Source organism: Agelaius tricolor, unplaced genomic scaffold (assembly GCF_023055355.1).
Source record: "Agelaius tricolor isolate 1412-34295 unplaced genomic scaffold, bAgeTri1.0.p SCAF_26, whole genome shotgun sequence".
In the NCBI taxonomy this organism is placed as follows: Eukaryota; Metazoa; Chordata; class Aves; order Passeriformes; family Icteridae; genus Agelaius; species Agelaius tricolor.
Window position 1 is genome coordinate 2,947,377 of NW_027269286.1, and position 26,502 is coordinate 2,973,878.

Consider the following 26,502-nt stretch of genomic DNA (forward strand, 5'->3'; position numbering starts at 1 on the left):
CCTGGTAAATTAATCTATGCATCTATCAATTTACAATGCAAAAACTCACAGGACTTAATGGCCAATTAAACTCCTCTGGCAGAGGAAGATGTCCTAACATTGGAGTAAATTGTATTAAAATCTAATATAAAGCCTTTCTACATTGTTACAATGGGGGGGGGGGGGGGGGGGGGGAATGTCAGCTTGCATTTGGATCAAAGCCACTTGAAAAAATCTCATTTTATATATCTTTAAAGTGTCTTTGCTTTTTGTGATGTGTTGAGAAGAGAAATGAAGTAGCACTCTGAGAATGGATATCAGTGATGCCTCATATTCCACAGATCTGTGTATTGTGGTTTATGGTAATCTCCAACTAAAGTTATTTCTGTGGCTGGGGCACCTGTATTGTCTTTCTTCTTTTACTGACAACATATGAATTCATTTGCCACACTTCCTCTATTTGAATCATTCATAGGAGGTATTTGTGGACTTTTACACCTCCACCTGTGTACTTACCTTCTTGAAACAGTAATGTTGCTCTATTACATTTGTTTTCCTATTTAATTTAGGGTTCAACTTGGCCAAGAACAGAAAAACAATTACTGAGGGATGATCTGACAGAATGATCACACCACATGATCCCATAATTCTCATTTCACTAGGAAATGGAGCTAAAAAAAGAGCAGTTCATTAAAGCCCAACACTGGGTTTACATTTTCTTTTCACAAAATGTTAACAGCAAATGGATTTTTTTCCCTTTTATTTTTTTCCCCTGGAACAATGAACAGGAGTTATCTCTTACATTCATGGGAACACGGCCCCAAAACATTTCCTGCATTAATTCCCTATGGAGAAGGCAGGATGTTTAGGAATCGTGATGTTGAAGACAAAGGTTGGTCAAAATACTGCATCAGTCCACTGCAGAAATGGAATAATGGCTTCAGTGATATTTTATATTTTTCCATTTTTTGGAGAAAACCAATAATAAATGTAGTTCAACTTTTTGTTCAGTGGTGAGCCAACAAAAATCACTTTCGCCTCTGACAGAGGTCTGTCTCAAGTCCAGGACATGTCCGGACAAGGGTGTATTTCTCACATCCCTGATCTCCAATAGGAGACTAATAAATTTTTGAAAAATCTGTGCCACAGTCAGTTAACACATATATTTCTCAGTGGCAAAGCAGACTGTTTGATCTTTGCTCTAAGGCTAAAGCACCATTTCAGGGTTGCTTGGCAGCTCTGTTTTCCTTCCCTTAGCGAAAGAGATGGATTCATTTAGAATTGCAGGCCACAAAGAAGGGAGCTCAGGTGTGGCAGAAATGGCAGGTGGCTGGAGCTGACTTGACAGCAATTAAATGTACAAATCTTTGATTAGGCTCATGGGAATGGAGTCATTAGCTACAGCGAATGGACCAGCTTGCTTTCCACTGCCTCATTAGCCATAATACTGATATTACTTTAAAAAGCCTGGAAAAAAAAGCCCTCCCGTACAGAATTAGGAGAGTTGAGTTTCAAGGGAAAAAAATAAGCTAGTGTAAGCACTTTCTAGCCAAACAAACAGAGCCTGGCTTTTCTGGTCACTGACAAAAAAAGCCTCATGTTTGCTGTACTGTGAGATAGCCCCATATCCAGCACCGAAAGCAACGATTCACAGAGATCAACAAGTTGCTCTTGGCCACTGAAATTTACTGAGGACCTCATCAGGCAGCATCCTGCTGTGCTCCAGTTCTGAGTACTGGTGCCTTTAGCAACATCCTACCCTGCAAGGGGAGACCTTCGGTCAGGCACACAGCGGAATTATCAGGCTGGATATAAGTTGCACATAAATCTCCAAGCTAGCTGGCTTAGCCCAGGGGAAGATTTGGCTTGGGCTTTATTTATCTTCCTGTAACATGACTGGTTGAAGAAGGGCTGCAATAACAACATTCTGCCATAAATTAACATCCTCCTGTCCCCAGCTCTCCTATTGTCTTTATGTCTTGCTATTTCATGGAAAGTTCATCATGAAATAATCTGTACCCACTTGCCCTTTCTCTCCCACTCTTCCTTTGGTACTCTCTGTCCCACTGCATTAATTTCTCTGACCTGCTAAACCAGAGTCCTCTGAACAAAATCAGAAGAAATATTTTCCTCCAGGGCCCTTGTGTAGGGTTTCATGCAAACAAGCTGATGGCACAAAAGCAGTTTGGGACAGAGTGAGGGCAATGTCTTCTCACCTCTCATACAGCTGAAGCAACTGGTAATGCAGATGAAGCAGGGGCAGAGAGAAATATTTTTTGGTATGCAACACTGCTGGGCTAGTGTTTTGCCCTCTACAGCAAGGGCAAGATGAGAAAAAAGGATGCCAGTTCTCTAGAGATTATTATTGTCCTTCATAACATGGGACACTGAATGGTTGTGCAGCCGTAACACCATCCCTTGCTTGCTTGTGAAGTCTAGGTTCAGGTTCTCCTGTCCCAGTGGTAAGACAAGATTCCATGACTTGCTCCTTCCATGCCAGTTCCATGACTTGCTCCTTCCCAGGCTTCAGAGGGACTGAGGGACCAGATGCTACAAGAGAGCTACATGCCACAGGTAACTTACCTGTACAGGCATTAGGTAGAAAATGTCAGTTTCCACATAGGTGTGGTTTGAGGATCTTTGTGCTGTCTCCTTGCACTAGTAACAGCCTACTTCACCTTCTTTAAGCATATTTTTTCCTCATGTGCTTTTTGATATGTAACAGCTAAATATAAAAAAGGGACTGAGTTGAAAGGGATGCTTTCTCTGAAGAAGGAAGTTCAAGTTGTCAAAGAAGTATAAAATACGTGGTACAAACTGTCCTATGGAGTTACTGTTGGGATAGGTAACTCCACTGAAACAGAACATCCAACCTAGACTCAGCCACCAGTTCCCAAGGCCAAGTGAAACACCCCTTGTCAGCTGACTAATTCACTCTTCAGCTGACAGATTCCCACCAGGACAGTCTTTTCCAAGACCCTTACAGGGCTGACTGTATCTTTGTGGTCTGAGATAGTATCTAAACAGTTCACAGACTCAACAAATACAGCTCAGTCTCATCAGCTGTGCAGCACCACTTTTCTTTCCATGATTGGCATGTGAGAAATACGAGGTGAGATTCAGTCAACAGTGTCTTTGTTCTATTTAGCAGTGATCGTCCATGTTTAAACAAAGTGCTGTGAAAAAAAAAATAGAAGTGGACTTTGAGGGAGAGGAAATCCCAGGAAAGACAGAATGAAGAAGAAGAAAGATAAATTTAGGAGGAAGGAGGAAATGAGAAGCTGCTAAACATCTTCAAAATTGTTCTACTGTGGAAAATACAAGTTGCATTGCTTTTGCTTTCCTGTGTCTGCCTCCTCTGCATTTTAATTAGACTTGAGTGTCCAGCCTGATTAGCATTTTTACAAGTCTTCCTAATTCCTACCTGCTTATGTATGCGTGTAATTTCCTTGCAGACCTGACCTTGAGTGGTTTCATCCTAGAATCAGAACTTTGATGACCCTTCACCACACCACAGGTCAGTTTTTACGTGGACATTAAAGCCTCAAAAAGCTTTGACAGATGCAGAAAAGACCAACCTAAATTACTCCCATTTCTCCTATGCTTCCTTCTCTCAGCACTTGCTCCTTCCCAGAGCAGTCAGCAGGAGACTGACTTTTCTTTAGTCACAGTTTATTGCCTGATTTCTTAATTCTAGCTGCTGTGGGGATGGCATGGAAAAGACTTTGGTGGGCTGAAATATCTGGAATTGCCACACAGAGTTTCCCTGGAGGTCATTTGTCAGCATGATAAGTGATTTAAAAGCCTCAGAGAAGTTCAGCCTCTATGACTTATTATGGCTTTTCCATCTCTAACTTCTGTGTCTCTGAAGAAAGTGCAAAATTTGTAAACAGTGCAGGAGAAACCCTTTCCAGTCAACTTTTATTTTTTCCTTTGCTTCCATTCACAGCAAATATTTTAGTAAAAAGATCCACTGAAACAGAAGACAAAGATTAGGCAACATCCAGAGCTGCAACTACAGAACTTGCAGTCCTCCACCATCATGCTGCCCAGCCAAAAGCTGCGTCACAGCCAGCATGGAAACAGGAGGAAAATGTATTTTTCACCATGTGTTTTGACTCTGCTTTGGGGCTTAGATGACCTGTTGGTAAAAATGCCTGTGTCCTGTCTCCATAACAGATACATGAGTTGTAAATTATCTGTCCAGTTTTGCCATTGTGAGTGGGACCCCGTGGGAATTGACAGTACTGTATGATTGTTGGTTTTGGCGGATAGTCTCCAAACAAAACCAGCTTCCCCACTGCTAGGGAGGGGGCAATGCTGGTGTTGGGAATATTTCTATTTGGAGCAGTTACGTATTTTGGGAAGAGATGGAGGCGTGGGGTGCCAAGCTGTCCAGAGGGTGCCCCATGCCATTGCAGGCAGGGCCTGCCTGCACCTCTGCCAGCTCCCTGCCGTGCTGCTCCGTGTCCTGTTACACATGGTGGGAGCCTCGGAGCAGGGAAGAGAGGCAATTTGTAGTCATGTTACATTTCCTACTTCAAAACTGTTTTTACAACTATTGGCCCAGCCTGCCCCAGCAGTGCTGGCCGGCGCAGCAGGCTGTGTTGTTTCATTTCTGTCAGCAGTGGGTCTTTTCTCTCTGCTCCTGCAGGAAGGCTTTTGTTTCATGCCTTTCCTCCCTGCTGCATGCTGTGTCGGCCAGGCAGCCTGCCACGTGCTTGAAAGCCTCCTTCCCACCCCTCCGCCCTGCAGAGCCATAGCCTCCCTCTCAGCTCGTCCTGCAAACACTCATTAGGTGCTTTGGGTGCAGATGCTCAGGACCTGCTCCTGTGTGTGACCACAATGTGTTTTGTGATAAGAGGGTGGACACCTGGACAATGGCCAGTCCAAGCATTACATTACGGCCCTCTCTCTTATGCTGTTTACTTTTGTGACAGTTTCTCCTTTCAATTCTCATGTTTGGAATGTTGATCTAGCAGGGTGGCCATCTGAACCCCCTGCCTCCACTGCCAACCCTGTCTTCACCCCATCTTCATCTCCACCTCTTCATTTCCCTGTCAACCGATTCTGCTAAGTTTTCCTCCAGCCTCTCCCCATGTTGGGTCTTGTCACAGCTGGGGAAACCCAGCTTTCATTTCTCATCCTTGCTTTTTGTCCTCCTCAGGTTAGACTGACCCCAAGGAGACACTACCTCGGCTCTGTGCCACGGCAGTGGTTACAGCCAAATCAAGATTGATCCTCAGCTGTTTACAAACTGGGACCCATCTAACCCTCAGTGCAAAAACTGGACAAAGTCTCGAGCAAGGGATGTGAAGGGAATGCACAGACTCACTTTATTATTAGGATTGCCAGTCCCCTAGAGACCCTGACCTCAGAGACACTGCCTCCAACTCACAAAGGGTTTCAGCTGAGCATAAGTGTCTGACCTCATCTGGGACCCCAGGGTGTGGGGTAGTTTCAAAAAACATTGCCACAAGTCAAAAAAGCAGCGAAAAAATCTGTATCGTTTTTTTCTTTTCTGTTTTCTTCCAAAAATTTTTCTTAGAAACAAGAAGCAGCATTCCAGCCTGCCAGATCCAGCTATTCTCTTCAGTCCTCAGCTGGCCTCTCCACAGATTTTGCTGCCAGGGTCCTGGGCTCATGGGAAGAGTTTGTGGGACATCTGCACCATGGTGCGGAGATATACACACTGACTAGGAGTGAGCAAGAGCTGGAACCCACGAAAATACAACTCTATCAGCATGGCTCCCTGCCCAGCCTAATTAGACCTGCCAAGAAGGGCTAATTAGCTAGGCTCAGTGCCACACTGATGTGACTATACCACTTTCAAGAATGAGCAGGCATCACGTGCAGCTGACTTTAGCATGGAGATGCCATGTGAAGCTGGGCAGAGCACATATCCACCGGCCTTCCCTCTCCAGAATGAGCCCACTGAGCTTGTAAGAGCCAATTGCACATCACTCTGTCTCCATTTGTGTGGTAAAGGGTTTTACAGCAGGACCTCTATGGATTGAAGCTTTGTGACACCCAGAGTGAAGGAAAGAGCACTAGATCTTCTCCTTTGCTGGAGAGGGAAGCCGGAGCACTTGGAGCGTGAGAGGCTGGCTGGAGTTCCCTGAGGGAGCCCACAGCCAGTGTTGTCCTGTAGCCCAGCCTGCCCGCCTCACCCTTCCCTGCCCACAGCCGCCCTGCCCGCCTGCCCAGTGGCACTTGGCTGCCTTCCCTCGCCTCCACCGCAGCCGTGGCCACTCCTGCAAGGCTCTCACGGGGCAGTACCGAACGTGATCTGACCCTGCTCAGGCCTTTCTGAGGATTCCTTTCCTGCCTTGATGAACTGTCACGCATTGTGTTTTTCCCCTAACCTCTGTTGCTGTACAAAATGCTGTCTGCAGCCTCTCATGCTTTGGGGGGACACTTACAGAAGGGCACTGGTTCCACTGTGTCTGCGGTTCCCCACAGCCATGAGAGGGTGGAGAAATCTGCTCTTAAGGTGCGTAAGAAGGCAGTGAATCATAAGAGCAGCAAGCTCTTGTTTACCAACACCTCACTTTGTAAGGATTTCTTTAGCACAGTAATTTGTGAGATAGCCAGTCTGGCTTCCAGTTGAGACAAGCTAAGCCCTGTGCTCAGCTGGGGGAAAGGTTCCTCTTGGTTAATACAGTGAGGACAGTGACCATAGAGAATGATGGCCCCAGCTCCTCTGGTAGATAGGCACTTGTGCAAAAGACACAGACACACATACAGAGGAAAGGCTCCAGAAATTGTCCCTTTACTTCCCAGGTCCATCTGACAGTTTAACAAGAGTAAAATAAATGAGAAGGAGTGTATGGAGCTAGTAATATTCCTACCTTTGGACCACCATGACAAAGTATAGCAAGAGGAAGGCATGGGTTACGCACGCACAGAAATACCATGACATGTATTACAGTGCCGCATAATGCAAGCAAGCGTAGCAGCAACTCGTTACCCTGGCTGAGGGCTAGAGTGTAATTAGTGTAATTACAACGCCGCTGGCTGAATTCACTCCAGGAGTATGGCATTCTCTGTGCCCTACAGGGTAATGCATAATCCCAAATACTTCATCAGCTGAAGCAATCTCTGAGACACATTTGAGCTGCAATGCAGTCTCACAGCCACGGTTTTACTTAATGGCATTTGTGCCCAGCTCTCCAGAGGATCCAGTTGGTGCCACCAATACCTTTACTCAATTTGTCACTTTTGGGGAGAGACTGTGGCACTTCCTCTTCGGGGGACTTGCAAATGGGTCAGGGACACGGAGCCACAAGCAGCAGCAGCAGCAGCAGCAGCTTCCTGCATACAGGGCACAGTGCGAGAGCAGCAGTGCTCAGCTGGCCAACAGCTGGGCTGTGACAAAGGGGTCCAGCCCCATAGCTGCTGTCCTGCTGTAAAACAATAACTATTCAGGGTGGCTCCAAGACCTGGTCGGCAATAATCCCTTCCTTACAGCACTAGTTGGACCTTCATCAATTGCCAGTTTTCATCGCCAGTTCTGCTCCCTCATCACCTTCCCCCCCACACATGTACTGTTCTGTGCAGCTTCACCTCATTTCCCAGAAAAAATTAATTCTCGACATTTTTTTTTCCTAAAGAGCAGTCGGAATAACTGGCTTTTGAATTCAGCACAGAAAGGCTGCAATTACAAAAAATGTTTTGGGTTGACAGGAAATTAAACTGTATTTTCTTGGTAAAACAATAAAACCCAAAAATTGCAGTTTGGATCAAGCAAAGTGTTTGGTTCGACCTGAAACAAAACACTTCATTTTTGTGTTTAAACTTTTCACCCCTTTTTATTTATTGCAGGCAGGAAAACCTCAAAACAAAAACAAATGTTTCAAACTGAAAAGTTGAGCTGTTTCCCTTTGAAATCATCACACTGCATTGACTGCAATTTCTCAGAATTACCCTCTTTGTCTTTGGCAGAAAGTCTTTGCTAGATTTCAGGCTTAATTCACAAAAAGTTTTACACAATACCAACCAGTATCCCAAGGATTTCACCTGGCTCCACTTACCTATCATTTGAATTCACACCCTGAAACAATTTGGAAAAATAGTGCTATTTTGCCAACAATATTCTTAATAATAATGGCCTTTCAAAACCATGTTAATCTTAAGAATGCACTGGTTTTCTCTTCATAATAACTCATGCAAGGGTTGAAAGAGAGAAGGGGTCTTGCTTTTGGTGTGGTCCTTAATGTGCCCTGGAGGCAGGGCAAAAGAGCAAATGTCAGCCTCTATCGCTGGTCTCTGCCGGCTGCAGCCCGGATCCTGAGCTGGCCAAAGTGACACTTCACACTGGGCTTGAGGCAAGGGGGATCCAGCTGTGTGGTGCTGGGAACTGGGTGCATCTGGAAATGATCTTCAGACTTCATTCCAGAAAATAAGGAGCTGTTCACCTAGTCAGCTTTTGTCTTCCACTGCTTATCAGACAGTGGGAAAGTTTGACTGTACGTGGGGTTTTTCAGGCTTAAAATCTGTCTATGGATTTTGTCTATAAGAAATAGAGGGAAAAGAGCCTCTTGATTTGTTTTATTGTTTCCATTTCTAATCGCACATGAAATAGCAGAATGGGGAATAGGTTTGGCTTTTGACCCTAAAAGACTCCAGGGCAAAGATCCCATCTGTTGTGCATTTTAACTGAACCTATTCACCATTTCTGGTAACATCTGAATATAATAATGCTGTAAAGAGTGGAAACAGCCTTCAAATCTGTTCTCTCTCTGCCTCTAAGCAAAACTGTGTCTTCCATATCCTTGTATCTCTGCTGAATCACCCAGATCACAAAACATCTATAAAGCTGACTGGTCATAAGCAGATATGCCACAGAATGAGAGGTTAAAAGGAGTAGCAGAAGAGAAAGAGTTAAGAAAATGCTACAGCCTCTCCCAGTGTTTCCTTGGGTGGAGAGTGTAAAGGTTAACGATTTCTAAATATTCAGGAGTAATAAATGATCTGAGTAGTTTTCTGGCGGTACCTCATGTTCTCAGAGAAACAAATGCTTCAAGGATATGCACCATTTCAGAAGAATGTGACAGAGAGAGGGAGAGATTTGTTTTAAAAACTTGTGATGATATGTCTCATCACTGATAATAAAGGTGCAGGTTCTTTCCATCCATAAATACCACCAGGTAAACAATGAAGAATGCAGTGTCTAGGGGTTTATGTCTCAGAAGGGCTTAAAATCATTTTATATTAAGTTTTTCTGTTTCCTTCACGTGCATGAACAAAATTCTGCCTTCTTCCATAGAGTCTTTCTCCTTCTCCTTGTTTTGGCAGCACACTGGTTGTTATTTCATTCAATGGTAAAGAAATCAGCTGTAAGGAGCAAACAGCTGTAGAAAATCTTTCAAGTACTTGAAGAGTGGTCACTCTTGCCCCCAACTATGGGGGAGTGGGGAGGGCTGACTTACGTGGGAAGATAATTGTCTTTGTGGCTGTCCCACTACCAAGCTTGCATGAAACCAGTAAATCACTGAAGAAGTTACCAAGGGAGTCAAAGAGAAGACATCCTCACCCTGAGCTGTTGAAAATATTTTTTCTTACTTTCTCAACAAAAGGGAAGAAGACCCTTATCTCTTGTAAAACCATTTACCTCAGGAGTAGATTAAGGAAAGAGCCAAGGAACGTGGGAGGTCAGGTTAAGACCTGGAATGGAGAGCAGCACTGGCTATCCTTCTTCTCCTACTTTTGGATGTAAGGCTAAAAAGAGGGAAGGAAAAGGGATGCAGCCTGTGGCCAAGATAAGCGTCAGTAACATGATTTGTAAGTGATGAGGCAGCAGCAGTAGGAAACAGAACACATTAGTAAAGCAGCTCCTGGGAGAAAGGGCAGAGTAAGGTTTACCTCCCATGAAATAGGAGCAAGAGTAATGTGAAGATGGGTTGAAATATGAATCTTAGGGCCTGGCTTAGATTGTAGGAGAGGTGCAAGTGAGGATATGTGTTTATTTATTTTAATCTAGCTGACACCTGGGCACGTGACTAATGGAAAACCCACAAACTGAGAGCTGATGCTTTGGCATCTTCGCAGAACATATCCAGAACATATCCCCATTGAGTGAGCAGGATCTGGTGACGCTGCTTGCATTCACACAGGGATGCTATCTTTTAACAAGCCCTTCTCACCCATAAACAAGTAAGACTGGGGTTTCTTACACAGCAAAAGGGAAAGTAGGAAAGACCTTCTGAAGATTCAGGGAAGCCCGGATTAAGTCACTGTGGTTAATTATGCAAACATTAGCGAGCCCAAGTTAGATCAGTATCCATGGGGAAGGACCCCTGCACATCAGATTTAGCTTCTTATCTGCCAGTTCCAGTCTTTCATTCACCTCTAAGTGCACTGTGTACATTGACCTAGATGGGTGCTACGTACTGTGACGATGATCTGCTTCAGTACATACTGAACCATGGGTGTGACAGCTCCCCTGGCTCTGCAGACATCCCTTAAGGTCACACCGAGTTCACCCAGCTGCTGCTGGCAAACCCTTGGCTGAAGATTTAGTGAAATACCACAGGATTAGCCCCACTTCTGACCAAACCCTTACCTGTTGCTGGTATGGCAGGAGGAGCAGCAAGGGATGTCAGCCAATTAGCTCCCAGCCAAAGCTCCAGGGTCTTCTTTTGGCAAGAGAACCAAACACTGTTTTCAGAGGGCTTTGTTGTGACAACAAATCTGCTTATGGATTTGCTGGATCCTCATGGATCCCTCAGAAAACTTAAAAAAAGACAGCTTCTTACACAGCACTGCATTTTAGCAGAAACTCTGTGACTGGCACTGAAATGTATGTGGTGGGTTAAACCCTTCCTTGTGCACTCTGCACAGGTTGGTCTGCTAGAACAAGTACGTGGCCATGTGCTCTGTGCATACCTCTCTTGGGTAACAGCTGGGCTGAGGTCCAAGGAATCTGTATAAAACATGCTCAGGACTGCTCAGCCAATTAATCTTTTGTAACTTGTGGGGGGAAAAATGGCATGTGATCGTGTAATTAATGGTTGGCTCTTAAGGTGTGTGCACTAATTAAGGTTCAGGCCTATAGTTGCTCAGCAACTGTGTTTGCAGCATTTTCTACCACTGAAATGCTTGACTTTGTGGCCTGAATAAATGCTCTTTCAGGCCATTTTGTGTGTCAGCGTTCCTCAGGCAAGAAGGGCAGAAGTGGATAGAACAGGCAAAAGGCAGCCTAGAGCACCCTCTGTCCATGTTGGCTGGGGTGAGTGAGACCTCTTGCTTTCCCATCCAGAGCCCTGCCTTGAGTGCCCAAAGGGCACCATGGAGGGTTACTGTGCCCTTCAAGAGCTCATGCTGCTGGAGAGGCAACACTGTCCAGAGTGTTCTGCAGAGCATCGCTGATTGCTGGGGAATGGTGTGCCAAGGGTTTGGGGGTCTCTGCCCACACCACTACAAAGCAGCAGTCTCCTGCCTGACTGTCTTCAGGCTTGTTTCTTTTTGTCTTTCCCCATCACCTTCAGCCTGTCACTGTTTCAGGCTTGTCTTCTCCTCCCTGGTGCTTTCTCTCAGCCTTCAGCCAACGTGCTGATTTTCTCCCTTGTTCATCTCAGCTTCCTTTGGCCCTCCCCTCCACACAACCCTCTCCCTCAATTCCTCAGAATCAGCAGATGGAGAGGAGTATGGCCACACTGAAAGAAGGAAGGAAACACCCAGAGAGATCTATGATGAGCCTAGTACATCCTGTGCCCATGACTGCAGGGAAGTGTGTGCTCCATCCCTCCTTCCATAGGGAGACACGCTCTATGTGGTCAGAGTCCTTTGCTGCCAGCAGTCTACAAATCATTTTTCAAAGGTTTACAACTTGGCCAACTTGCTGCAGATTATCCTGGGCACAGCAAAAGGTATATTTCTGCTTCAATGGCCCCTCCTGACAAATTTCAAGCCTTTTACCCATGTCTTTTGAGAATGCAAGAACTTCAGAGAGAAAAAGTTCACCAAGATGTAATACAGAATCTTCCCTTAAACTCTCAGCAGTCTTTGGAGCAGGGTAGCAATATTGCAGACAGACAGTTGACAAGGGAAATGTCAACTTGCTCTTTAACAGCCCAGTGATGTAGTAAAACCAAGTAAAAACCTGCATTATAATGTGCAGTGTGAGGGTAGCTGGGCAATCATATCAAGGTATCAATACACAAGATAATACCAATTTAAACTGAAACTGGGATTTGTACATGACAGCATCAAGATCTAAAATGGGATGGACCTTGATGGATGGATCTGTTGGTACATTGACAAAGAAAGCAGGTGACTCCTCCCTAGATTTCATTCACATTATTTACATAATTTGCTGAAGTTTAATAAAAAAAAGACACTTTTCTCACCAAAACCCTAAACAGCCAGAGCAACCAGTCCCCCCAGCCCTTGTGCTGGACTACAGCCAGGGACATACCACCACTGTGGCTCCCAGGAACAAGCATGGGCCAGAGGGTAAGTTCCTCTTGTAGCTGTCAATGGACTGTACAGCCAACATTTCACACCTACAGAGAGTTGTGTGAACTGAATTACAATACTTTTCCACAAAATCACTGCATAGCTCTCAGGCACTTTGAACTGGGAATTCACTGTGAGAAATGAATGTTCAGATTTTTTTTCCTGCCTCCTGTCCTCTCAGGTGCTGTTGGTGCTTGCCCAGCTTGAACATAGTACAGTCTGTACTTATTTTTGTTGTTGAGATGTACTCATTGAGGTTGTCTGTCAGACTGCTCACTTCAAAGGACATCCCCACATTAAATATAAATAAATAAAATAACCCAGGTCATTCATAATTATTTCATTCAATTCCAGTCTTCTATCTACGTTGGAAATTTTATACAGCCTGATTTAATGGAAATTCAGCATTTTGGATCACAGAATGGAAAATTTTACCATCAACAAGCTGATTATGATTTTGCCAATTTTCACTTACTCTGAAGCTACCAGTCATAATTTCTCTGGTTAAGAATCCAATTGGATATTACCAATGTTATCAAATGACACAAAATATAGCCAAGAAATGCATCATGATGCCTACAAAGAAAATTGCCTTTCTATGTGGTCAGAGGCTTGGGGGAAGAGCTTTTAAGGCTGAATGAGGGGGTTTTAAAATTAGATTTTAATTTTGCATTCCTCCTCACCATATCACAAATGTGAAGAAAGTGTGTTTTAGCTCTCATGACATGCCTGCATTTTACCACTAACTACTCCAGGTCATTACAAGAGTTCTAATGCGTGTGCTTGAGTATGTTGTTGCTGATTACATACAGAAATATCATTGTTCCAAACAAGTGGGCAGTCATTTATTTTGAGACTCTTTCATTATGATAGGACAACCTGGTGGAAATATCTGAGATATCTATTGCTCAAGCTCATGTGCCTAAATTAATTCTGTTGGCTTCTCAAAAATCATCATCCTAAATACAGAATTCAGTGAATACAGAAAGGCTGGAATTTGCTATGTATATGAATCTAAGTGCTAAAAATCTCACCCATAGTCAGCCAAATCCTAAACTCTTTCCTCTAGATTGTTTTAGTTGTTAATGAAGAGAAAATTCAATCCTTCCAGAGGGAAATTGCTTCCAGTTTTATTTAATGCCTATCTTTGGGTAAGAAAAGTGTTTTCTCAAGTTGCAACTTTCTCTCTCTCTCTCTCTCCCTCTCTCTCTCTCTCCCTCCTCCCCCTCCCACCCCCTCCCTCCATTGATGATGGAAGAGATGCCCAAATCTTCAACATCCAAAGTCACTTGGCATAAGTTCTGTGCTTAAATGTGTGCATACACTGGCTTCAGCCTGGTTACTCATCCAGGTGAAACTACAGCCAAGCTCAAGCACCCACTTGTTCTGGAAGTGATTTTTCTGCTGTACTCTGCACTGGTAAGGCCACACCATGAATACTCTGTCCAGTTCTGGGCCCCTCAATTCAGGAAGGATATTGAGGTGCTGGAACAAGTCCAGAAAAGGGCAGTGAAGGCCCTAAAGGATAAGTAATTCTGTGAAAACCTATTATGAGAAATATGGACATAACTTTAAAGTGGGAGGCACAAGTTTCTTCCCATCCTTTGTGGGAAAAGGCAGCAAGACCTTGGTCCTTTATTTCTTCAGCTGGCTCCTTTACCCAGATGTGTTAGGTGTGAAAGTTCAGGTCTTCCTGTCCAGCAGGAAGAACAAGTTTCAATCAACAGGGGATGCAAATGGATGCAAATTATGCATTTATCAACCTCAAACACCTTTCCATGAAAATAAGGCAACACACACACCCTTGCTGTTGCAGGATGGTTTGCAGCTCAGTCTTCAGTAGATGTGCAGAGCAGAACTTTCTGAATTACTAAGTGATGCTTGTCTCCAAATGTCTTTGAAGAGTATTATCTTTGATCACTTTTCAGCTGCATCTCATATTTCACAAGTCTCTGAGAGAGACTCTCTCTCAGTTTTTTCTGAACCTACTTATATAAGTTGCTGTATTTTTGCAATTTATACTTTTTTTGCCAAAGAAGATTACCCTCTCAGTAAGCAAGCAATGGTCAATTGATTTCAAGAGCAAATCCTGTTGGTACTTAAGACAGAAATGATTAGACCCCTTGTTATCAAAGTTCCAAGGTCAAGTCATCATCAAATATGACTGATTACATTTTCTAATGGTTTTTCTATGCTCATTAAAGTGCATTCAAATATTCAGAATCACCTCTGATCATGACATTCAAAACCCACTCTGATGGCTCCTGCCAAGCAGAAATGTATTCTCTAATCTTTAACCACATAAACAATAGATAACTGCTTGTAATTGGGTTCAAATTGATTTCAGGTGGCTTCAGAGAAAAGCAATTTCTACAACAGATTAACCTTTTAATTAATGTTTATTAAGGATATTACCAGGTGCAGGAATCCTCCTAAAGCAGAAAATTACACTTCATTGACATTCATTTATGACAAAACAGTTGATCCATTCCCAGGTCATTATTCATGTATTTATCATAATTTCTTGCTTTTCCTGAAAATGCCATAAACTCTAATTAACTATTGTAACACTGTATGTTTTAAACACATTGTTCCATATTGAATGGAGGAATGGGCATATGAAGATGTCCTTTGGCATAGGTTTTTAGAGAAGGAACCAGCACTCTCTACCAAGTGACTGTGGTTGTTCAGCTCTATCAGCCTTCTCTGAAAGCTTGTGGATACCCCATTCATGAAGGAAGAGCAAACACAGGGAGAATTCTGTCAGAGTTCACATACCATAAAGAACCTCATCCACAGATGAAAGATAGACTGTTCTGTGGAGAGGAATGTGGCCTGGGCTACTGAGACATTTCTTTGTGGTACATTAATGCCTCAGTGATTGAGTGTCTGAATCTAAATTGCAAGGAAACTGATTTTCTAGATACATTTTGAAATTTCCAACTCATTCTAAGGTTTGAGGTGATCCACCTGAGGCTGATGGTGATACCACCTCTGGATACATTACTGACTCTATATTAAAAAAAAAAAAAAAAGCCAGTTGTTTTCTGGGTGTATCTGTAATACTATATTTTAAAAGTGTCAATGTTCGGCCATGCTGTTCAGCTGCCTGCTTTCCCTGGCTTTGTTTTGGGCAGTTTCAGCTAGTTCTCCCAAGCCACATCTGCCACAGAGAAGGCTGGCCCTGGCTGATACAGATGTAGGCCAGCACATACAATTTAGCTTTGGGCCAGGATCGGTCCTTGACCCTCTTTCTTCTAATGGTGTAAATAACAACTCTGTGCTATTACTAATTTGCTGCTGCCAAAACACTTCCTGCAGCTTCAGGCCAATCTTTGGGTGAATAAATTGACAAACCTTGTTTTCTCAGGAGGTTGATTTATTTTATTTCATTATAATCGTGGAAGAAGTCACTTCCAAGCATTGTACATTGTTTCTCTACCCATTGCTTCAGTTCAGCAAGCTATATACACAATTCAGGCAGTAACTAAATTTTTTCCCCTAAAACTTCTCATTGTTCCACAATATGCTTACCATTCTGTAAAATTATGTCTATTAAAAATTAAAATTTGCAGAAGTCTTTAGTTCTCTCTAATGATAAAGCTTGTAATTTTCAGTGGAAAGCTTTGTTCAGTGTGTGTTTTCCTTTCAGCATCCTTTCTTACCTTCTCAGTTCCAAATGCAAACACTGTTTCAAGTGATAATACATATGTATTTTTAAAAAATACAGGAAGATTGACACTGACTTGTGGAGAAGTCCTAGGCATACCTGGGCAAGGACTCTTATCCAGAAATGGGAGAACTTGTCCGGTATCTGGCTAGAGCATTTCTTCTAGAAGGCAAGAACTTTTCCAACAGGAGAGTTGGCCTAACTTAGGAACATTGGGATTCACATCAGAAGATGCTTGCAGGAGCTGACAATATTCTTCACATCCCTTTGTGACTGGCAACTACCTGGAAATCTCCCAGCAGTTGTTACCTTTTCTCTGTTATCTCAGCAGGGGTATCCCATAAATTTCACTGAATATGCATTACTGGATGGATAACAAGCATACAGATAAGGTAATCACAAACCAGAACAGGCCATAAAAGCTTTCAGGAATCTCCTACAAGTGTCTTAGAAGTTCAGGCAGAGGAAATCCCATTTTAGAGGTTATCTGAAATTTATACAGAATTATATATACCTTCCTAAATCTCAGTACTTGGTTATTTCTATTTACTAGAAAGATTTTCATACTGAAATAAACTTTAAGGGGGCTGGTAGCACTTTTGTACTTGTTTTAAATAGGCTTTCTGAGGCTACAAAATTCTATCAACTTCCCAAAGAGTCCTATTTTCAACAGCTTAAAATTAAATTCCTCCTACCATTTCTATTCATTTCCTTTGATTCTTGAAAGTTTGACAATTTTTTTTTAGCTTTCCCAGAAATAAGGAGTTCATTTTCATCCATTGAAACACAAAGGAGAGTTATTTTTCTCTTTGTTAAACTTATCTGAACTGCAACAAGAGCAAAGTGAACTCCTCTGCAAGACTTACACAAGACCACTTAAATAGCACAAAGGAAAAACATCTATGAAGCTGCATTACAGGGCTCTGCTTAAAAATATGCTGCTTCCTGATTAATATAATTCAACTGTAATGCATGAATAAATTGTAATTTAGATGATTGCATGCATGTACTATCGTATCAAAGCTAAAATGAGATACTTAGATAATCATAGCTTTCTCTTTTTTTTTTTGTCTTTTTTTTTCTCTCCACATCTTTCTCCCTTCTAACAAGGGGATTTGTATGTCATACCTTATTCTAAGATCATCTGTAAAGGCAGGACTGGTTACAAGGCAGAACACTGACAAATTGGTGATGGGGAAAGGACTGCATAGGCACAGATGCAACTGGCTTTTTGGACAACCAGAAGCATGTTAAAACCTGTTAAGCAAAAAGAGAAAGGGAAAGTAAACTGCTGTTGCTAGGGCACCGCCGTGGGACACAAAAGAGCTGGATTCAAGTTCCTTCTGTGCAAGAAAATCCCTCTGACTCATCAGACACATGCTTTCTGTGGTGGTTTGTGAGATAGCAGCCCCAGGGAGAACTGAAGTAACACATCCAGGCTTTGGGGATCTGCAAACTTGGTTGCATACCTTTGCAGTGTCCAAGTACATTGCAGTGTTCTGGAACCAAGCTCACAGGTTGTCCATTGTTTATTGCTCCTGTTCCAAAGAACAAGAAGTTATTTGGACATCAGAGCCTGGCAGTGCCACAGGTGCTCAAACAGGGCTTGGTGCAGGGCTGAACCATTAACAAGCACCAGGGATATAAGCTCATGGACCCTGTGGTGATGAGTATTTTCACTAAGGGAGAAGTGACAAAAAGAACTGGTGAAGACCAATTACCTAACGGAAACTTCCAATGTCATTCTGTTTTTCAAGCACAGGATCTGTAGTTCTCAGATAACAATATTGATTGTATGGGGAAAAAACATCATAAGCCTAAACTGATGCTATTTATACATTTATTTTGGAATAGCTGTTAACTGGTTGGTCATCAAATCGTTGGGAAGGCAGCAAGAAACATGATGATTATGGGTAGGTTACAACATAGCAGGTAGTGTTGGGATGGTTCTTGGCTTGGCCAGATTGTAGATATTTCAGCTGAAGGAGTTGTTGACATAGGACATCCCCTTGGGGAAAATGGCTTTAATTTAGTTAAATGCCACTAAATTTTTTCATGATGTTATAGCAAATACTCCAGTTATGTGTGCATATTCTATCTTGTGGTTTGCCAGGCATTCTAGACATGGTATCATTACAGAGAGAACCACAAAAATGCTTTAGATTCTTTGGAAAACTGAAGAGAAGAAAAAGACCTCAAGAGATCCAAGAAGAGGGAAAAAAGAGATAAAGAGAGAATAGGCGGTTTGTTATCCATCCTGTTCTTGGAAACTGAACCAACAAGACAACAAGGGCATGGGACAACAAGGGCGCGTATTTATAGAGCACAATAAAAGGCCTCTGTGCGGCCATGTCTGCGCAGGGCAGATGAGCAGCGCAGTTCTGGGAAGAATTACATAAGGAGTCTTGTGTACACGTGCCCGTGAACACAGAAACCCTCATTTGCACACATGCCCACACTGCATGCCCAGATGATGCCCCTCTTCACATAAAAATCCTCTCAGTCTCAGTCAAGAAACTCCACAAACGCTTCAGAGGCAACACATGAGAAGTCCTGTTTCCTATAGTGCCAAACCACCCGAGTCATAAGCAGCCTGTGAGCAGGACTGTGAGCAATTTTTCTCAGAAACAAATCTATTTAGCCTGGCTTCAGCTCAAGAAAACCAAGAGTAATTATACACAGACATTTAAGTGCATGTTGTGGACTTGACAGACTGGAAGAAAGGCAGCTTGCAGTCACATCCATTCAAGAGCACTGTAAATTAGAGAATCTGCTAGCAAGACGCTTTCAGATGGGTTTGTTGTTCGTGTCCATAGCAGCTTGACATGTGTCACATCTGCAGTCCACACAGCCTCCAAAATTTCAGTGCCATTCTTGTGTTCAAGTAGCAACTAGACTGCATCTTCTCTGAGAGCTAAATGTCAACAATTACAGTTATCTGGACACCCCAAAGCTCTTGCAGTCTCATCCCCTCTCATATTCCTTCTCTCCAGCCTTTAATTATTCTGCTGTGTTGACCACTTAGCACAATAAAACAAAATTCCTTCATCACAACCTTTAGCCTTATCTCTGGTATAAGAATATGGTCTGGATACGCCATTCCAAAGGTGCCCTGTTACACACCCATTTTCTTCTTCCTCCCTTGTACAGGCTTCCACATCTTTAACTCCTTCCTTGACAGATGCAATTATCTGTCCTAAAACAGTTTTTTATTTTCTTTACAGCTTTTACAAAATTACCGTCTTTTTCCCCCCTGAGTTCTCAGAAACAGGTGATCAGAGATGTGTGATGAGATGATGCTAAAAATCTTGCTTTTTTCCCCTCTCTCTGTGTGACCCACAAACTTTCTACTTGGCCCTCTTGTCTTTAGACCTCTTTAGCAACAGAACTCCTGTGCCATATTGCATCCAGCTCCATCTCCTATCTCTGCTAACATCTACATAGGGACAAAACCCAAATTTCCATCCACACCAAATTCTTTCCATGTGCATACCACCCCATCTGTGTTGCAGAAGCAAATGAGAAGGACCTGAGCTCTGGCACCCCCAAGATCACCAACATCTGTACTGTCTAATGAGGTGTGAGCCTCAGCTCTCTCCAGCTATCAGCATTTCCCAGCATGGTACCCTGTTCATCCAGGAGTTAATAGGTTTGTCTACTCATTGGTTAGGATCAGAGTTAGAGAGCTGTTTGTATTGCCAGTTGGCTACCACTTCTTATCTCCATAATTCCACTGTGCAGTCTTCTAGGCCCTACAAGTGCTTCTGTGCTGTAGCCCTTGGCCCCTTTCACAGCCCAGAAATGTTACCTCTGGTCCAGACTGTGAAAGTGTTTTTAAAGTGCCTCCTCTGAGCCACCAGGGCTGATTGTAACAGGCCAGCATCAGGTTCTTAGAAAATAAGAGTGAACTTTTAAAACACCGCCAGACCATAGTTGGAGATTTGAGCTAAGTATTTAGCTTTTGGATATAAAGGAGCATCTTTGTCTTACTTGAAGAGTTTTCCATAAGAACTGCAAATTTTCACTTCAGTGTCTTAGCAACCTCCCAAAGCATAGCCTAGGAAGTAAAACCACCACAGAAATATTTGCAGAGGAAAATACCTGGTAACCTAAGCAGGTTGAACTCACCTGGCCAGCTGTAGGTATCTAAAACAAAATCAGTTCTCTTCAAAGTCAGTAGAAGACAATTTGCACTTATAGGGTGCAAAATATGTGGCATTCATTAGCATAAGGCAAATTTTGTCCTACAAAAATCTATTTCTCTTAGGAACCTGCAGGAAGAAAGCCAAAATTACTAACTCAGACTAGAAGAGCGAGGCAAAGAAGATGCTGGTGTGGCACAGGAGAATGCTGGGCAGTCGAGTGTGACATTTGCTGTAAGGGAGTTGCAAGGCCCTCCACATGCTTAGCAATTATACAGGCCATGAGTAATTGTCCTGGCTACTTTCCCAGGCTCTTGCTGTGGGTGGTCCTGCCCCACAGCATGGATGGCAGATCAGTGTCCCCCAGCCAGCTGTGCAGGGAGCGTGGGGTCACAGGGCAGGAGGAAAGGCCCAGTGCAGCGCTGTGGAAGAGTGCTGGACTGCATCCTCCTTGCCTGGGTGCTGGGCAGGAGCCATCAGAGTTAGCATCCCCTCCACAGAGGGCAATTCATGCAGATTTTTCCTTTGTGTTTGAAGCCAAAAAAATCAGACTCACTGTGCTGCAAACTGCTTCAGGCACTTTTTGTCTTTCAGTGTTACCTCCTCTGAAGGATATTCTAAGATAAGGAGAAGAAGTATCACTAGCCAGCTCATTTCTGCACACTGAGTGCAGTGTGGGCCTGACACACAGATGCCCAGGTCCCGTACACTTACTGACAGCTAGCTGCAGCCAACACAAACCCCATGTGCTGTTTGGACTTTTGGTTTTTAGCACACAGGCTGGAGAGAGGATTTCAGTCACTTGCCTGGAGCTCGACTTTAAGGAGCAGCTGCAGGAAAAAAATGAAGCGACTGTACCATAAAAAATCAGCCAAAGCCAACAGCACAAAACCAAACCACAGGATATGGGTACTGCGCTTGAGAATGCTAAACCAGGGGAAACAACTCACTGAAATATCAAACAGCAATATACCTTTAGAAATAGCAGCTTTTGATGTGATCACTTCTCTGATATACATCACAGGTGCTTCAATCAATTGATTTCTCTGCTATATGTCCTGCACCCCAACAGGTCGAGCAGAGAGGGTAGAGTTTGGCCAGGCAGGAATGATTAACCAGGTGACTTCAGCTGCAAGAGCTGACATCTGACAGCAGGAAAAACAGATGTGGAAGAAAGAGCCTAGTGTTCTCAATCTAAAATACTGGCTCTGTTCTTCCTGGGGCGAGCAGTTAAAAAAAATCAGAAGCAAAAGTACACATGCTAAAGCTAATTTCACGGCTGAGAAGGGTCAGATAGCAGGACCTCAATCCTAGGCAAAGGTCTTCCCCTGAAGATTTTTGATAGGCAGAGGTTTGTCATTTGGTTTCCAGCCCCACGGCTTCCTTTCTCCATCAATTTCCCTGACTCCATGAGTGTCCAAAGACTGTGCTCATGTCTGAGTGCACCAAAGGACTACAAGGCTGATGGTGAACAGAGCAACTGCAAACATGCAAACTCCTTCCTTAGAGGAACACAAGTTAGAGAGCAGGATAACATTTTGACTTTCTGAAGGCAAGTAGCCCTATCTTCCTTAATCCAGCTGCCCAGCTCATACCCTTGCAAAAAATGCCCCAGATTTTTTTATTTTCTATTACACCAGTAATTAGGACTTGAGAACTGGAGCCATTTCTCTGCAAATAAACCAGGCCATAATGAGTGTTTTTTGTCTTTAAGTGATTAAGGTTTAGACAAGATTGGTTTCAAAATGAAAACAGATGAAGCAACTTCACCAATTTCATATAGACACTCACAGCAGAGAATTTTTAGGTGTGCTTTCAGATTACAATGGAAATCAGGTTTCAGTGTTATGTAAGTTTTTTGGGATTAGCAGAATATCAGTATTTTCAGTAAACAAGGGAATTAGTCTCCACATTAGAGAAATTTCCATTCAATATTCATTCTCATGCTATAAATCTTACCCAACCAGGAAAGAGAAATTATTTCAAGTTACACAAACGACAGATGAACATTAAAAGTCAGATATTAAATTTGCTCAGTTCTAACAGGTTTAATGAGTGCTTACTAGTATTTTCTTAGTTAAACCTACTTTTTACTTACTTTCTTTGTATTCTCTACCATGTTTGATTCTTGCTCCTGCTGAATCTACTTGGCCATTCATACCTCTGCCATCTTTTATGTGTTGTTTTGCACTTGACTACAACTGGGACAGAAAAATCTTAAATTTCTCCAAACAGCAAGAATAAGATGTTGAAAAACAATAGTGTGGATGAGCTCTGAGACTGTTTCAAGCCCCCAGGCCAATCATTTACTACCTGCAAGTGGGAACAAAAAAACTTCTCTTCCTCACATGTTTCTTGATTCAAAGAGCACTAGGAATTGTTGCATAAGATGTATTTCAAAAGCATATTCTAACCTGTTGTAGAGCTTATATTAGACAGAGAAATTGATAAAGATGCATGGTGTATTTTTTATGGAAGGTAAAGGTAAATCATATTCTTTTTATTTAAAGGTCATACCGCTTCTCTCTCACCTTCAAAAGTGCGGGCTTTTTTATTTTTCCATGCTTAGTCCTCAATATAAATGGAGAATATGTAACACATCAACATTTTTTGAGACTGATGACTGAATCATGGAGCCAGCAATCTTGGCCAGCGTTTAGCAGAATGTGAGCTTTTCACACAATGTGGTACCTAAAGGACCTAATTTCGTCTTTGGGTATATAAGCTAGGGGAAGTGATGCAGAAGTGGGGAAGCAGTATTAACAGGGTTTTATAGTGCTAGTGAGACATTTACAAATTCTACTCGGTTTTGGTAGACGTATTTAAAAAAAAAAAGATGGTGAAACTAGAGAAGGGAGCTAATATTCTGCATAACAGTGATGGTGAGAGTCATCTCATCTAATTTCAGCCACCAAAGATCTAGGTGCCTAGTCCAAAATAGAAGTGCAGTCCATGGAGGCAGATAGGTGTCTCCAGAGAATGATTCATCCCACTCTAAGAGAGGTGTCTAAAACAAGTTGGATGAGTCTACTGAATGAGTCATCTTCTTCATTGACTGCAGGAGGACTGGAGAAAACTACCTTAGGCTAGATGTTTCTCATGTTTAGGTAGCAGAAGATACATCTCATCCCAAGTGACTACACTTCCCTCCCATGCATTTGATACAACCAGAAGGAGTCTGGAGTTGATTTGATTATACATACCACCTTGAGGAGATAGGATGGTGTGGAAAAATCTTAATGAAGGGCATGGTGGGTTATCCCTCATGTGAAAAGCCCAGACTAAGGGATGTGCTGCATCTCTACAGCAAAATCTGAAGGTGGTACAGAATACATTAGTATAACCACAAACCCCAGATTATGGAGATCAGACCAGATGTCTGAAGCAGTCCATCCCAGCTTTTAGCTCTGTCTCATGTCTAGAGTGGTATTCTGTGTATAAGATGATTCCCCTCAGAGCAATGAGTATTGACAAAGCATAAAATAAATGAGGAGACAATTTGTCAAAAGAAAAATCCAAATATCTCTAATAAAACTTAATTTTGGGGGAGAAAAAAAAAAAGGTGTTTGCATCTCTGTGATGGTTATTTGAAAATACCCTTGCTTTATTGCACAATTCTAGTCCTATGTCCTAAGAGGAAAGAAGACTCACCTGGACTTATAGATGGTTTTCGATTATCTTCTCTGGTCTGAAAGTCAACAGCAATTGGTGCCTTTAAGGATAACCAGTCACTGCTGAAGCAAGGTAATTATATGAGGGCAGCTAATCATTATTCACAAATAATTTTGGGGTTGTAAATCCACAGATGTCATGTCTCTTGGTGAAAGTGTATTTTTAGCTGTGGAGCACATTGGCCTTTCCTGTCTCTGTTTGCTCTGAAATTAACATTAATCAACTTTTGGCTCTGTGCATGCAGTATCACCCCAACCAGGTAATTACAGCAAATTTCTAAAATAAAGACAAAAAAAATAGTCAAGTTTAAAACTCCTTGCTTTCAACCTTCAGTGTTTGGTCACTCATTTCTTTTGGTATTGTATCTAGTGCTCATTAGTCACATTGAAAGTTAAGGATGTGCGTGCCTGGAAATGTGTCATTTTCCCTAGCACATCAATCATTTAATACAAGCCATTACCTCTCCCTATGCACCTGGCCTCTCATAAAAATAATAAAACATAGGCTGCATGTACAATGCTCTGTGAGGCAGGATAATCATCCCAGAACTCTTCCATGGACTGACAACTTTTGCAGTAGTTGCAACTTTCCCTTATGTTGTTGAGAAAGGATATATTTAGCTGCTATATTACAGGCAAATTATATGGAAAAGAGCAATAATATTTCAAATTGTTACCACATAGAAACCATTAAAATAGTTACAAACAGATGCAAACAAACCTACATATCTTCTTGCATTCTCCAAGTTTGGAGAGGATAAAACCTCAGTGGCAGAAGACTTAGTTTAGCCAAAAGATGCCAGATATTGTGACTCTGAAGACTTCAGTGGAGACACAAAATATGGCTGGTAAGTTTGATATAAATGACAAATATTTATTTTAGCAAAACTGACAAACAGCACTATACTCACCCCATCACCCCACCCCCAGCAACCCTCCCCAAAAAACCCAAGCTCAGAAACAAAAACCCCAAAAAAAGAAATTTAGAGCATCTTCATGGAAAACTGCACTTCCCCTCCCAGACAGCTACTGCAAGTGAAGGATGCTGTTGGCCCATTGTTCATGATGTATGCTGCAGTTTGGTTTTTTCCCCCAGTTTCAGTAAGTGACTACAGTGCAAATTGATGTTAGGCTAAGGTTTCCAGCTCTGGTTCCTGTGCCAGCACATATTTGCAGGAGTTAATGTCTGGAGCAGACTTGCTCTTCCTGACATCACATCAATAGGAAGTGCATTTCCTACTCCTGAAAGGAGCTCTTGACCATTGGCAGGTGGTAGCTTTGGGTCAGCCCAAATGTGAGCAGGAGAACAGCATACACAATAAAGGCTGCTGTTCCTCCAGAATTTCTAACATAGTATTAACATGTCTCTACCTCTCCAATCATTGCACCATTCCTGGACTCCACAAGCTTTTCCTCCACTCTGACACGTGGAGGCACAGGTCTAAGAACCTGCCACTCTAATGGCACAGGTCAAGAACCTGAACATTGCAGGCTAGTTTGGATAATAACTACTTCCCTGTCTCTGCCACTGGGCTAATACCTATTGTCCCTTATATTCAATTTTATGTCCTAGAAGTCCTCCTGCGGCCCACACATTTTATCGCAAAACCCCCCTCCTCCCCCTCCCGCCCCATTTTCAGGATAAACAGAGGCAGCTCAACTTCTTTTTTCGAGGATAAAACTTGGCTGTGTTGTGTTTAGCTGTAAGAAGCTCTCCATCAGTTGTTCTCAGAGTCACACCTGTACCAGGCTCCTCACTGCCACCACCACAGCCAAGTGTGCCAAAGACACTGAGCCTTGCAGGCAGATGGCCAGTCAGCTCCCACGAAGCACAATTTCACCTCCAGAAGAACATCCATGATGAACTTTGGTCCTCAGACCCTCTGCCACATGCCTTCCTCACACGGATTTGTGACAGCTCTGGGTGCCACACAGTGAATTTTCATTGTGGCAAACCAGCCTGTCAGAAGACAAAGTTCATAGCCTCACCCACTCAGTGGGATGCGTGACTCAGACAGCGATAACCGGTGAATCATCTAATAGTCACCCAGAGCGCTTTTTGCATGAGCTCTTGCAGGGAAAACCTCCTGATAGTAGATAGGTGGTTCTTCACTTTCTGTGTCAGTACTGAAAGTCAGCTAATGACACCACCCAGCACAGGAGGAAGGGGGAGGCTGGCTGCTCAGTTTTCAGCTTTGTTACTCAACTGAGACAGCAGTCTTTACAGAAGTTCTCAAAGTATTACTACTCTGAAGAATGACATTTTTGACATGACCTTTTGTCTCAAATTTATTAATAATGATAGCCTCCATACTATTTGAAAATTCATGTGGTAGGGGGCAGTGTAGATTCTTGACCAGATTAGTCATGACATATAATATGATACATGCATAATGCCCATAACACTAAGCTAAAAGAATCAAAATTTATGAATATTAAGACACTTGATAGTCATACCAAACACAGGTAGAAAAGATATGTGAATATGAAATCTATTTTAAAAAATTAGTAAATTTAGGACCTTTTTTATTCCCTTTCTTCAGCACTCAAGAACACAACAGGTATCTCATGATCAAAACTG

General features: G+C 42.7%; 1 long non-coding RNA gene across 2 annotated transcripts in view; it reads right to left on the reverse strand.

Annotated features, from left to right (window-relative positions):
- LOC139600260 (uncharacterized) overlaps positions 1–26,502 on the reverse strand; it is a 55,925-nt gene that overhangs the window by 17,385 nt on the left and 12,038 nt on the right. The window contains exon 5 of one of the 2 annotated variants that reach the window (XR_011682464.1): positions 20,237–20,379. The exons of the other annotated variant lie outside the window; for it this stretch is intronic. This is a non-coding gene — a long non-coding RNA (uncharacterized lncRNA). The remainder of the gene's footprint in view (positions 1–20,236; positions 20,380–26,502) is intronic. 2 annotated transcript variants of the gene reach the window in all.